This window comes from Gopherus flavomarginatus, chromosome 5, assembly GCF_025201925.1.
Source record: "Gopherus flavomarginatus isolate rGopFla2 chromosome 5, rGopFla2.mat.asm, whole genome shotgun sequence".
NCBI lineage: Eukaryota > Metazoa > Chordata > Testudines > Testudinidae > Gopherus > Gopherus flavomarginatus.
The window spans coordinates 69329633-69342480 of NC_066621.1; positions in this window are offsets into that span (position 1 = coordinate 69329633).

Here is a 12848-nt window from a genome sequence, read left to right on the forward strand (position 1 = left end):
AGTTCATCGGGAATTAATGGCAATAGGAGTATGTCTCTAATTTCTACCCATGTTTGTTATGCTATTTTTATTTCTGCTTATTTACACCTGCAACCATCTAGGAGATCCCAGTTGTCACCATGCTACATATCATCATTTTGGAGATTCACAGGAATGGCAGATATAGAACTCAGATCTTCCTGTTCCAGACACAGAGACCTCCACCCCCACTGCTACTAGAAAATACCATTCAAGATTATAGCTAGGCAAATTATTTGCAGCCACAATTTATTCATCAGCTAGCCCTTTTTTCCATTCACAAGCAGATCATGATTTCTCAACAACTGCTCGCTGAATGAAATTATTTCACAAATGTTTTGTGTTAACAGAGCTTCACCTATTAAAAATTCAAATAAGACTCATGAATAAAATTTTTTAAAATTTTACTTCGTTTTAGTAATACACATAAAAATTCTGCCTAAAGACAGTACAGGGCAATGGCACAAATATACAGAAGATATCTGAAGCCATGTCATTGCATACAGTAACCCACCACTTTGTGTAATGATACTAAGAAATATTTTATTGAGACTGAGATGGTGAAGAAACATCATTCAGGCAAAATAACAGTAAGTTCCTGTCACAGGGGGCTGGCCCCAGTCACTGAACTAGGTCCAACTCCCTCGTGCCAGAGTAGGTGCTCTCAATTGGGCCAGTTCAGGAGGCAGAGCTTTACCTTGGTCTACAGAGGGTTAGAGGGGTGCCAGCGAAAGCCTGGCAGTGAGAAGGAACTAGCTAAGGAAGAGGAAGACAGACAGAGGCCAGAAATTGGACTGACAAGTTGCCTTGGAGGGGAGGCACTGAAGACTGAGATGCATAAGGTGAGCTGACAAACTGTTTTGTTGGTTGGTTTGTTTCAGTTTGGGACTAAAACTGCCTTAAAGAGACCGGGGGCGTGACTGTGTGTCCTTATAAAGCCGTGGAGAATTCAGTTTATGTGACAATTACCTATGAAGGATCAGTACAGCCCACCTCAAACATTCATAAATCAGGAGTCAGCTCTGCCCTCTCCCCCAAAAAATCCTGAGCTTGGCTTAAAAATCATAAGATCTTTTAAAATACTATGCACAATAATTATTTGGCTTTGGGGTGCACCAAATCACATTTTCAAGCTTTTTTCTGAAACCTTGAGAGCTAGATACTTCCTTCCCCCAACAGCCTGTTAAAGCTGTGATTCTTGCATAACCTCGTGGCTGCAGAAGATGGGGCTGTAAAAGAGCAAATATCATGAGACTTATGATAAAATCATGAAGAATTGGTTGCACTGAAATTCTGTTTCTCCACTCACTAGCTACATTTACTTCTCACCTCCCTCATTTTTCTTTTACTGCCAATAAATGTTATTTCATTTACATAGCCTGTCCCCACCCTCTGCCCCCTGCTCAAACTGACGCTGATGACCCATCACACACTATTAGTAGTCAGCTGTATGCTTGCCTGACTTAAGGTAGGCACACACCATCCATCTGCCACCATGCAGAGGAGGGCTTCTGCAGAGTTAAGCTCTGTGGTAAACAGGCTGTATAGGCTGTACAGAAACGCCTTAAATAACCTCTGTTCTTCCCCTTGCTCAGAAGAGCCACATTAAGACCATTACATTCCAAGCCTTCTCTGGCCTCAACAGCGGGGTAGGAGTTGTATATGAGACTGAATAATTAATTTAAAGCTTTTTCGTTTTCAATATTAAAACAACAGATGCCTGAACCAAAACCCTGGATGCAAACACCACAAAGAGAGGAGAGCTGTTTCTGGATCTAAATGTGAATCTGCATCTGAATTTTGCAGCTGTTCCTTATCTCCATAATGGGCTAAACCAAGCCCAGGGTACAAATAACCCCAATGTTTGCACAGGCACAAGATCGAATCTTGGTCAAAATATTATAGCTGAGACACATTACTAATAACAACACAAAGTTAATTATAAGTCACCTGACAAAACTAGGCTTAGCACATAGCTTTAAAAAAAGGTGTCATGGTTCAACACACACTAGCAGTGAGATTTTCAAAAGCATAAGTGTTGGCTTACCTCTGCTCCAGTTGAAATCAATGATGTTCACTAAGACGGAACACTTTTGAAAATCCCACCATGGAGTTGTTGTCATAAATTCTCCCAGGAACAACTCCTCCAAAGATACAACAGACATCTCCCATGTCAACAACAAACCTAAGAAGGAAACTAAAACACCTTCCATGGGATAAAGGGAAAGGCCTTCCAGAGTGGAGCACTTGAAGAAAACAAAAGCTTTCAAATATAAGTTCTCAAGAGTTTGATACATGTATTTATCATTGTTAAAAGAAAAAAATCTACAGGTTTCCTTCAGTAATTGCTGTGGCAACCAAAGCTAACAAGAAGTTTTCATCAAAGGGCCAGAAAGTAAAATTAACTGATCTCCAGAAAATATATATTTTAATGTCTTGCTTTTGTCTCATATCTGCAATGGACGCTGGAAATATATAAGATAGAAGAAATTCCCTTGCAACCCTCCTCAACAGTAATGGGAAATTACATGTTACTTCTGAAGGTTGTATTTTAGCACAGCAGGATGTTCTTATGTTGTGACAAGATAATGTGTGTGTAAAGCATCCCTATAATTTATCTGTCATACAGATGCATCTACTCTATTGTATCTGTGACAATGGAGAATTGGCTTTGATTTGTACAATACACCAGCCAGTCTTCATTGCTTAGCACTGATTTGCTTCTGTTTGATCAGAATTCTGATTGTTCTTTCTTACAGGGATTACCACAGTGTTCAGTACCAACAACTAACATTTGGGTTGTATAAAGCTATAAAATGGGTTCAAACCTAACATTAATAACACAAGTAAGAACATGTGATTTTTTTTAAAACTGACATTGGCCCTTTAACATCTACTAAAATAATAGAATGTCTTGAAATTTTTGGAAGAAAAAGATTTTTTTTAGCTTAAAGTCAGAAAACTGTAGAGCTGGGAGACCTCTCACCAGCGAGGACTATGGCTTTCTTGACATTAAGGAAGATAAGCAAGTGTTACCGAAATGTCGGGTCCACCTAGCTGAGAGCCAATGACAGCCAGACAGGGATAAGGAAAGGTTGCTTTATTCTGCAGAAGAAAGGAGAGTTCTGTACTTTGGTACAAAAAAACTCTACTCCATACAAAAACCAAGAATCTTCTATACACACTCACACACAGGCTTCGGTCATGTTAGCATTTGATTGGTGGTTAGCAAACCCTGCACTTCTGCAATCTGCTCAGCAAAAACCAGCCTTGGACCAGCTTCAACTGCCTCAAGATTGATAAGGAAAGACAGTTCAAAAGTTCAGGCTACTGTGTCCGTGAGGTGTCCAATTTCTCCTAATGGTTGCAAGCTATTATAAGGCTACTAGCTGTTAGGGTAGGCTGCTAACTGTCACATATGAAAAGTATCCTAGGATTGCCTGCACAGGCTCTCCCTTCTCATACTACAAGTCCTATAGTTCAAAAACATGGACCTTCTGGTCTCATTCTTGTACCTGTGGTCTAGAGGGGTGAGCAGAAGTGGGGAAATGAGATGGCATATTACACACACACATTGAACAGGAGCTCATAGTGACCTCCATAGTTATAACTTCCCATTATAAGTCCATTTTCAGATGCTTACAATTCTGCAAAGCTTTCAGTATTTGGGCTCAATTTTTCCACACTTGCTCTTTGCCTCAAACACATTAAACAGAAACAAAGAAAAATGGGTTCTGGTGTTTCCAAGAATGAGATTGCAGAAACAAGATAAAACATTATCAAAAAAATGTTAAAACTATTCCACTGCTTTTGAAGAGCCTCTGTATGTTTGAGTAGGAATTTGAAATTTGATTTGAGGATTGCTCTGGGATCAAGAATGTGCCTTTTTCTGTCTTCATAAAAAATGTTCACAGGTATGGCCAGTTACAAGCAGCTGGGTATGTCTACAATTAAAACACTACAGCATAGGCACTACCTATAATGAAAAGAGGGGTTCTTCCATCAGCATAGGTCATCCACCCTCACCAAGAGGTGGTAGCTAGGTTGGTGGAAGAAGGTAGCTAGGTCTTCTGTCAACCTAGTGCTCTCTACACAGGGACTTAGGTCGGCTTGCAAATGCCACTGAGTTATCATGAATTTTTCACACTCATGGCCAACATAGTTAAACTAACCTAATTTTCTAGTGTAGACCAAGTCTAAGAAGCCTCTCCATGCTAAGAAAGCATTTCAGAGAGCTTACTGTTAAATCTTTGAAAATTCCCTTGGTACTGAGTATGCTCCAGGCTCCACAGAGTTTGAGCTTCCGATGGGTCACAGCAGCAGAAGTAGCCAGTTCTTTGACAAGACGAAAAGAGAGGTAGGCTTGGAGCCAGGAGCCAGAGGTTTTAGTCTCAGCTTTTCCATGTAATCTGCACAACAGCCTTTATAATTAGGCTTAGGAGGATTAGATTTTCATTGGTAAATGTCTATTTCTCTGTACACATACAACTGGATGAAAAAATATTTCCATCAATAATAATCAAAATGTAGATAGGAAAAGTAAGAAGAATGCTGCTTGAGAATTTATCTAAGTTTGATTTAAGAATATCCGTGTTGTATATTTTGAGATGTGATGTTGACAATTTGTCCTTTAGCAGTTATAAAGCTTGAACTTTTTGAATCTCAAAGTCAACTGTCATTAATTGTTGTCTGATCTCCTTCTCATAATTTACTGCAACTGTAAAAATTTAAATAGATAAAAATTAAAAATTAAATGCTTAAAATCCATACATTTGTACATGTGAAAATGTGAATAGATAAAATTTTTTAAAAATGCTTTAAAATAAACATTTTCATCTGTTAAAAGTATAAAAAACTGAATTCTGCCAACCTACTTATAACTCAGCAATGCTTCCTATCACCACCTTAGAAGACAAGTACATATAATTTTCCTAGCTTCACTGATGTGGGTAATGGAGAGGCTTGTTAGGGTTACCTAATGCAAAGCTGAGAATAGAACCTGATGTGGCAGATGCATGCCTCAGCCACACTGCTGTTGAAAATTATGTGTAAAATGTATGTGATTGTGTCTGCTGTCTGTAAACACTACACACCACTTCTCTCTGGGCTAGAAGCAGCACCCAGAAATCTTCAGTCCCAGGATGCCATTGCTATCTGGCAAATAAACGTGCCTACCTGTTAACATTGATGAAGGAAAGAATAGTATACATTCAATTTATATAAATTTGCATACAGAATGCCAGCCCTGAGGGAGGAGAGAGAGGCTGCCATGCTAAGGCAGGGGGAGGAGGGGACAGAGAGAAATAAGGGGGGGATCAAAAGCTAAAATGATAAAGGGCGAGTGAAGTGAGGAAGGAGAAGTGAGTAACTGTGGGAGGGAGTAGCTAGAACTGTGAATGATTCAGATATAGGAGAGGGAAGAATATTCCCTAACTGTCTCTCGTTCTACCCAATCCTTTGTCTTTCTCTCTTGCTCCCAGCCCCCTCAACCTCCACCACCAGCATTTCACTCTGTAAACTTCTACTCCAGGCCCCTCAGAATTCATTATATAAATCTTCCTGCAGACTCTTCAGCACCCACTCCCAGCTCTATTTCACTCTCTAAAAACTTCCTCCTCACCTTGCTGTTCAGGAAACACCTAGTTTTCCACACCATATGAGTCCGGAGCAGGAGAGAGTATCATCTGCTCTTCACTTCATCCAGGCCTAGGAAGGTAGAACTGCCAGCTCTTCACATACATCTCTCTAGCCAGCCCTGGCCTGAGGGAGGGGCAGAAACAATAGTTTTTGCTGCAGAGCTACATACATCTTCCCAGGCAGCTATCAGTTGACAGGGCGGAGTGTTTCTGTGGTGCTCCCAGGCACAGTTCCCAGCTTTCACATGGTAAATAAGCACCCCGACTTTCACAATAAACCAAAAATCCCATTTCAAAACAAGGCCAGAACAAGCCAATCCTTAAGAACCCCAACACTCTCTGTGACTAAATTCCCCCAGTGTGAAGTCTGGGACTGCGGAGGGCCCGCTGTGCTGACTCTCCCCGCCTTGCCCCTGCTTTCCGGGAGCCCATCAAAAAAAGAAGCAACAAGCTACAACAAGCAACAAGCCACAAACCAAAAACTAGCCAACAAGCAACTCACAAGCCAATTAAGCCAAAAACAAGCCCAATTTCTGATTTTTTTCATGGATTTGGCATGTCTGCTCCCAGGTCATTAACAGAGGAAGCTTCCCCATTGCTACCACAGTGATGCCAGATTCAATTGTCTGCTTATCCATTTCTCCCACAAGTACCTCCACCCTTTTCTCCATGCCTCCACTTACACATGGAACACCCTCCCTATAAAAATCCATATTGCTACCACCCTAACTTCTTTCAAATCCCTCCTCAAAACTACTGTCATGCCTAATGAGCACAGTCAACTGATAGTGGCTAGACACGTGGCCAGCTAAAGCTGCTGCCTATTGACCGGTCTATTTGTCTTGATTGACCAAAACGTGTCCCACACCTCTGTTCTTTCATATTATGCACACAGTTACCACAACCCATGATCTCACTATTTTTAGAGCTGTTCAAAATTTTTAATTTCAATATTTTGGGGGCCAGAAAGTATCCGTTTCCCCTCAATATACTTTTTTGAGTCATTTGAAGTTTTCCAGTTTGTTTATGAAAGCCAAACATTTTTCAGCTTTTCCCACCTAGAAATGGGAGAGTGCAAAAGACTTTGATATATAGTAGCTAGGGCATGGGGGGCAGGAAGTCTTGAAAGGTGAAACCCTAAAAAACCCCAAAATTTCAGTGTGATGGGGGTTTTGGTGAAAAAAGAAAGATTTTCAGTGAAAAACAAGTAGAGACTGTTTGTGGTAGGGCCTGTCTTTTACTTTGTCTTAGTAAATGAGGTTCTGACCTGGCTGGGGCTTCTCGGTGCTACTACAATACAGATAAATAAAAATAGTGGATACACAGAAACAAACATGTATAGAAAAGCTATGTTGTGAGGGATTGGGTATGAAATGGAATGCAACCTTATTAAAAATGGCAAACTGATTTTTGGCTTACTAAGGAGTAGGGGAAAAAATGGCAGCACAGTGTGTATGCAGTTTTTGGCCCATCTGAGATTTGGTGTATGTATTTGTAGACAAGACATTTGCAGCTACAAGTCGTAAGTTCGTTTCTGGCTTGAAGGAATGGGGATCTGAAAAGCCAGAATGTGAGTAGGCAGAAAAACTTAAAACAGATTTGCCCTGAGAGTACATATGGAAAGAAGCTCATATATTGTGTCTAATAAAGAGTTTAATGGCTTTCAAATATGCAATGCTGTTCTGCAGTCAAGTGCCCCAGTAGTAGTAAATAAAGGCCTTAAAAACCCATTTATGCATGAAGACTGATGGAAAATATTTTCTTTTCATGATAGAGAAAAAGAAATCTGATATTCTTGTCTAGGTAGCACGGTGGAAAACTGGTCGAAGGGAGAGGAGAAAAAATGTATTTGTGGTCGCCATGAACTTTTTACTGCTGACTCCAGTGACTAGGAGAATGGTATTTCTAGAAGACAAAAGAATGGATATCCCATGCATCAGAAACAGGAGAACACTTCTGCATGCTGTATATTTGAGACCTGTCCCAGAGATGAGGAACTGAGATAGGCAAGTGGAGATATAATTGAGTTACAACTAGATCAGAGCTGGAAAAAAATCCATGAATATGTGCTAAATTCACAAAGTGAATTTAATTTTGCCTGCATTTCATGGACCTTTGGAATTTGTTTTCCATAAATATTGGAGTGCTCAATCTTTACTAGCATGAATATTCACAAAAAATAAGTATTTTTCATTTGAATGTTGAAATATTTGTTGAAAATTAATTTCTGACTGGTTTATTTGATTTTAAAAGTCATAAGTCACACTATGATGGTTAGTTACCTAAGTCATCCTTTTAGGAAGCAGAAAAAATACCATATGACTATATAAGTAACCAAACAAGCATATAGGGAATACTGCAATGGAATATACAATTCCAAATGTGTGCTTTGTTGGCTAGCTGCTTAAGTCAGATGGTATCTATCACACTGCGTGGTATGGGAAACAGCTTAACATGCCCATCTCAGGTCAGACTGCCAGAATACAGGGCATATACCCCAAAAAGGTGGTATACTCTATTATAAGATTTCACCAGACCAGTAACAAATGTGTGCTTCCAAAATACAATACTTGTTATTTGGAAGCCACAGACAGCCCCCGTCAAGGCCTCTAGCTCCTCATGCACCATCCAGACAAACCAGACTTCTGGTTTTAATAATCATTTATCACAGAAATCATATATTAGGTTCTTCCAGTACCAAAGAACCGATTCACCCCAAGTCAATATGTAGTTCAGGATCTCATCAAATTCCACACTGAAGCCAATCCTTTAGTAAACTAACTAAAAATGTATTAATAAAAAAGGAAGAGAAGAGAGTTACTAAACCATTAAAGTGAATCATATATGTTGCAGTTGATTTCAGAGTCTGTAGATCAGGATAATAGTGATCTTAAATCTGACAGTTTATAAGAAATTTCTCTGGTAGGTACATCCAAAAGAGTCCTCTGTCCATTGTTCAAAGTTCCCTTTGTTAGAAATCACTTTGTTAGAAGTCCAGAGATGTGGAGCAGGAATGAGGCAAGGAGATGATATCACAGTCTACAATTTATATCCACCTGTCCATGTGCATGGAAAGTTACTGTCTCAAACATGGACTCAGGGATCACATGTTCTACATCCCCTGATGAGTTACTGGGCCTCCACTGTCCATACGCTCTCTGAGGTGTCCTCTGAAAGAGCTGATTCTCCTTAATGCCCCATCACCACATGGCCTGCTAGTCTTGATGTAAATCTGTCTTGTGGGTCCTATCCAGGAACACAACGTGTTTAGTAATGAACACACGGTAAAATTTCATAACTTCATACACAATGGTGATACACACATGCAAATAGGATAATCATACTTAGCAGATTTTAACTTTTTCAGTAATACCTTAAAAGGCACATTTCGTATCAAATCTATCTCAATTGTGCAACAGAGGTGTTCCATCAGTGGTGATGCAGTAGTGGAAAAATAGTCACCTATTTTTTTCTACAGCATCATAGTATCACTTCTGTCCCTGACTGGATACCTCAAGTACACAACATGGACTGCTAATTGACTATTCCACCATAATACATTAAACTCAAGTTTTTCTGATTACTCACATACGTCATCCAATTTTGCAATTAATCAAACACAGGGCAAATTGTGAATATGCACAACTATGAATGATCTGCACACCAGGAATTATTCACTGAAGAAATTCAGTCTTTCAAATAACAGAATAAATTTAAGAATTATGCCAGCTGTTCAGGGACAATTCACAAACAAAAATTACCTGTTAAGAATTTTTCCACTTACCTCTTCTTCCAGATAAGTGTCACGTTCAGCAGCAGTTGATACCACTGAGTTTGGAGGGATTGCTGAGGAGACAAATTGCTGCAAACTTCGGTCCTCCATGTTTCTCCATCACTACAGTCATTCCCCATAAGTGGGGATTTCAATAAAACTACCTGCATTTAGTCCATTTCTGGGTATATAAAAGGTGGAAGAATGATTGTTTGCCTCCCTGCCCCATTGAAACAACTTAGTCTAATATAAGAAAAGACTAAACTACAGTTGGTATTAAGCGCAAAAAGCAATGGGCCAAATTCTGAAGTCTTTATGCAGTTTTTATTCAGTATTTACTCAGGCAAAACCTGGAAGTCATTTGATATCAGTAGGTGCTCAGCATCATTCAGGATTTGGTTCTTGGACCAGAGGTTTTCTCAAGGCCATTTTAGAATTAGCAGCAAAAAAAGAGAAGTAGGTTTGGAACTGCCACACATTTGGCAAGGGATGATTCTGTGTAGAGCAGCTAACCCCTGCCTCCCCAAGCCATCCAATCACTTCCTGCTAAACTAATGCAGGCCAACCACATGGGCATGTCTACATTGCAATTGAAAACTCATGGCTGGCCCACGCCAGCTGAATCAGGCTAAGAGGCTGTTTAATTGTGGGGTAGATGTTCAGGTTCAGGCTGCAGCCCAGGCTCTAGGACCCTGCAAGGTGGGAGGGTCCCAGGATTTAGGCTGAATATCTATCCCACAATTAAACAGACCCTTATTCCGAGCCCTGTGTGCCCAAGTCAACTGGCACAGACCAGCCACAGGTTTCCAATTGCAGTGTAGACACCCACAGAGACTACACCAAGAGGCTTCTGCTAGGCCAGGAAAAAAATGCCCATTGGTTGTCTTGGCAATGGTTACAGTTGCCTGGCATCTCCTCCATGCAAACAGGAGGCAATGTCACCTTCTGTGATTCATTGTGAAACTTGTTCATTACAGCATAAAACAAAATTTGAACGGTTTAGAATTTGACTGAGTAAACCAATCCACAATGTCCTCTTTTCAGGTTAAAATGGCATTTATAAACTTGTTTTGGCTATAGTTCAATGAAAAGTGTGGCTTTTATATGCATTTTTTCTGGTACTTTGAGCTCTTCCCACTGAAAATTGTCTTGGTCATTAAAAACAAAATTTTGCAAAAACAAATGTGCACAAAAGTGCACTGGCTCATTACTTTTCTATTTGGGAAATAAACTTAGAGCTATAGAATTTGGGGGAAAATATTACTGGCCACACTGAGAATTTTGATCATTAACATGAATATGTTCAGTATTGGCATATAGGCATACTGTACAACATGCTCACAGCACCTACAAAAGTGTCATTATGGATTATCAGCAAATAATACAATTGTTGTCTAAATCCATTAACAAACTATGATAATGATAACTTTGCATGTATGTGTGTGTGTGTGTGTATGTGTTTAAATGGATAGTTATCACTATTACAGTTTGGAAATGGATTTAGACAAAAACTGTATTATTTGCTGATAATCCATTTTTATACACACACACACACACACACACAATCATCTGCAGTAGTTTTGTAAGAAAAACCAAGAACATGAACCAGTCTAAAGGCACTTAGTATTAACAAAATTAGTTGCATACTTACATGGTAATTCAGAAATACCATTTAGTTAATAATATGCAACTAAGAGTAGCTTCTTTTCAATGCTTAGATGTTAACAATAATTGGCACTTTATTGATTAGTTTATCTAAATTAATTATTACAATCTGTCCTTAATTCATACAGTTCTAACAATTGTTGTTCTGTCGATAAACAGTTCTTCATAAACTGATAAAAGGATGTAGACACTGTTACCTTAATAAAATACATACTCTGTAGTAACCATTGATTACTTGTTCAGAATACAAAGCATACAAACATCGCTACGTTATAAACACGGCCTGCAAGAATAGTACTATAGCTTGTGCTGTAATTACGCTAGTTAACACTAGGTGGATTGGAGATCAACAAGTAAAATACGGAGTAGTACAGGAAGTGACACTGATTCAACAAGTGGCACTCTTACCTCTCAGCCTGCACTGATCCAGTGCTTCAGCATGGCACTAAAGGACACTGTGCTGATGAAGTTGCTGTTCTTAGGATGAGATATACAATGGAATCTGTGACCATTTGTGGTCATTAAAGAGGTTAATTCAGGTTACCAAATTCTAACTTGGTTGATTAAGATGGGGTAGGTGTCATCAGGTGGTAGTGTTGCACATTCTTTGAATTTATTTTTCTTTGTGTGCAAGGAAAGCTTCAGTTTTGGGAAGACCTGCTTTTGTCATGTAAGGTTTGGTGTGGGTAGTCAATTATTTTTGATCAAGGTCCAAATTTCTTGGTCAAGGTATAGATGAGGTCCAGACTCCAGAGAAACATTTTTCAGACCACAATAACAGTAATGATAATAATAAGTAATTAAAAAGATAGTGCGGTCTGTTCAAAAACATCTGGCGGTCCAGATTTGGCCCACAGTCTGCCTATTGACTATCCCGGACAGAGGCAGTGGTTCTTGGAAAGTAAGCTAAGCATGCTTTCGGCCTTGGTCTCTGGGTAGACTCAATTCTCAGGGCAGAGTTGTTGTCTGGGAACAGGACATTGGTGTTGGACTGAGATAAGTACACATATTTTACACATATACATTAGTCCTGGAACAGAGATGCTCACAAACAGCATGCATTGAATCCCTTCAAGGAATCTCAACCCAACATCAAAAAGAGGCACCAACTTTCTTCACTTCTTACCCTAAACTGGTGTTGCAGTGTTGCTGTCAAGGCTGATTGCCCACTCTGGCACTTTGAGTGCAGAAAGTGAGGGCCCACAAGGATTCTAAAAATTAATACTGTCCACTCTAGGCTTGTATTAAACTCCCAAGGTTACAGCTTTTCTCTGACCTTGGATGGGTAGATGCTGTCACCACCCAAGTGCAAAACTCCTTTGAGAACCCAGAAGGTACACTTGGGAATTCCTTCCTGTGGAGAACCCTCAAGCCCTTTCACCACCCCTTCCCTCCCCCCCTCATCCCCCCGAGGAAGAGCTGAGAAAGAAGACAACGGAAATCAGTTGTTGCCACCAGATAATTAAACAACATGTGCACAAACCTCTTGGGACACAAAAATCCAATCCTGTTCTTTAAAAATGGTAAATTTTATTAAAAACAAAAAGAAAGAAAATACATCTGGAAATTCAGGCTATTGATAGATTTAAAAAAAACAGTTAGAAGGATTAAGCATCAAGAATAATGTTCTTGAGGTCCAGCTTAAAGGTTACAAGCAAAACAAAAGCATTTGGGGTTAGCATAGAGGAGTCCATGAGCCATAAAGAAATAAAAAGAAATAAACCTAATCGCATCTTCCTAGACATTTCCTTCCTAGA